The sequence below is a fragment of the Triticum aestivum genome, unplaced genomic scaffold (assembly GCF_018294505.1).
Source record: "Triticum aestivum cultivar Chinese Spring unplaced genomic scaffold, IWGSC CS RefSeq v2.1 scaffold123775, whole genome shotgun sequence".
NCBI classification, from domain to species: domain Eukaryota; kingdom Viridiplantae; phylum Streptophyta; class Magnoliopsida; order Poales; family Poaceae; genus Triticum; species Triticum aestivum.
This window is the reverse complement of record NW_025235518.1, coordinates 3,995-6,070: the sequence shown is the minus strand read 5'-3', so window position 1 is coordinate 6,070 and position 2,076 is coordinate 3,995. Positions and strand designations below refer to the sequence as shown.

The window sequence follows — 2,076 nt, the reverse complement described above, 5'->3', positions numbered from 1 at the left end:
ACATTGCTTTGGCCGCTCCCTCTCAACTACGGAGACGAGTTTAACGCGGTTTCCACCCCTCCCTCTCAACCGCACCAGTGCACGCTTGCCGCGCCACAACACCGACGCTGGACCCGTGAATCGTGAGCACCCAGCTATGACTTACCGCACTCGTGCAAAATAATAAAACATGGTAAATATATTACTTACACGTGCGTTTTGTTTTGCAAGCGGCGCGGAAAAAATTAAAAAGGGAATGCAACACGAGGACTTCCCAGGAGGTCACCCATCCTAGTACTACTCTCGCCCAAGCACGCTTAACTTCGGAGTTCTGATGGGATCCGGTGCTTTAGTGCTTGTATGATCGCATCCAACATGTTACCCCGGTCTTCGTCCCTTATCCTTGCCCCTCCCAGCTCCACTACAAAGACGATTGTACATTGCTTTGGCCGCTCCCTCTCAACTACGGAGACGAGTTTAACGCGGTTTCCACCCCTCCCTCTCAACCGCACCAGTGCACGCTTGCCGCGCCACAACGCCGACGCTGGACCCGTGAATCGTGAGCACCCAGCTATGACTTACCGCACTCGTGCAAAATAATAAAACATGGTTACTTACACGTGCGTTTTGTTTTGCAAGCGGCGCGGAAAAAATTAAAAAGGGAATGCAACACAAGGACTTCCCAGGAGGTCACCCATCCTAGTACTACTCTCGCCCAAGCACGCTTAACTTCGGAGTTCTGATGGGATCCGGTGCTTTAGTGCTAGTATGATCGCATCCAACATGTTACCCCGGTCTTCGTCCCTTATCCTTGCCCCTCCCAGCTCCACTACAAAGACGATTGTACATTGCTTTGGCCGCTCCCTCTCAACTACGGAGACGAGTTTAACGTGGTTTCCACCCCTCCCTCTCAACCGCACCAGTGCACGCTTGCCGCGCCACAACGCCGACGCTGGACCCGTGAATCATGAGCACCCAGCTATGACTTACCGCACTCGTGCAAAATAATAAAACACGATAAATATATTACTTACACGTGCGTTTTGTTTTGCAAGCGGCGCGGAAAAAATTAAAAAGGGAATGCAACACGAGGACTTCCCAGGAGGTCACCCATCCTAGTACTACTCTCGCCCAAGCACGCTTAACTTCGTAGTTCTGATGGGATCCGGTGCTTTAGTGCTGGTATGATCGCATCCAACATGTTACCTCGGTCTTCGTCCCTTATCCTTGCCCCTCCCAGCTCCACTACAAAGACGATTGTACATTGCTTTGGCCGCTCCCTCTCAACTACGGAGACGAGTTTAACGCGGTTTCCACCCCTCCCTCTCAACCGCACCAGTGCACGCTTGCCGCGCCACAACGCCGACGCTGGACCCGTGAATCGTGAGCACCCAGCTATGACTTACCGCACTCGTGCAAAATAATAAAACACGGTAAATATATTACTTACACGTGCGTTTTGTTTTGCAAGCGGCGCGGAAAAAATTAAAAAGGGAATGCAACACGTGCAAAATAATAAAACACGGTAAATATATTACTTACACGTGCGTTTTGTTTTGCAAGCGGCGCGGAAAAAATTAAAAAGGGAATGCAACACGAGGACTTCCCAGGAGGTCACCCATCCTAGTACTACTCTCGCCCAAGCACGCTTAACTTCGGAGTTCTGATGGGATCCGGTGCTTTAGTGCTGGTATGATCGCATCCAACATGTTACCCCGGTCTTCGTCCCTTATCCTTGCCCCTCCCAGCTCCACTACAAAGACGATTGTACATTGCTTTGGCCGCTCCCTCTCAACTACGGAGACGAGTTTAATGCGGTTTCTACCCCTCCCTCTCAACCGCACCAGTGCACGCTTGCCGCGCCACAACGCCGACGCTGGACCCGTGAATCGTGAGCACCCAGCTATGACTTACCGCACTCGTGCAAAATAATAAAACACGGTAAATATATTACTTACACGTGCGTTTTGTTTTGCAAGCGGCGCGAAAAAAATTAAAAAGGGAATGCAACACGAGGACTTCCCAGGAGGTCACCCATCCTAGTACTACTCTCGCCCAAGCACGCTTAACTTCGGAGTTCTGATGGGATCCGGTGCT

General features: G+C 51.0%; 4 non-coding genes and 1 pseudogene across 4 annotated transcripts; all 5 read right to left on the bottom strand.

The window, feature by feature from the left end:
• Positions 1-232: 232 nt before the first annotated feature.
• On the bottom strand, positions 233-351 carry LOC123176300 (5S ribosomal RNA). Its single transcript, XR_006488450.1, has one exon. It is a non-coding gene; the product is annotated as a 5S ribosomal RNA (ribosomal RNA).
• Positions 352-640: 289 nt separating this feature from the next.
• Positions 641-759, bottom strand: LOC123176306 (5S ribosomal RNA). The gene has a single exon (XR_006488455.1). It is a non-coding gene; the product is annotated as a 5S ribosomal RNA (ribosomal RNA).
• A 297-nt stretch (positions 760-1,056) lies between these two features.
• LOC123176301 (5S ribosomal RNA) lies at positions 1,057-1,175 on the bottom strand. Its single transcript, XR_006488451.1, has one exon. It is a non-coding gene; the product is annotated as a 5S ribosomal RNA (ribosomal RNA).
• Positions 1,176-1,564: 389 nt separating this feature from the next.
• On the bottom strand, positions 1,565-1,683 carry LOC123176305 (5S ribosomal RNA). The gene has a single exon (XR_006488454.1). It is a non-coding gene; the product is annotated as a 5S ribosomal RNA (ribosomal RNA).
• A 297-nt stretch (positions 1,684-1,980) lies between these two features.
• On the bottom strand, positions 1,981-2,076 carry LOC123176302 (uncharacterized; annotated as a pseudogene).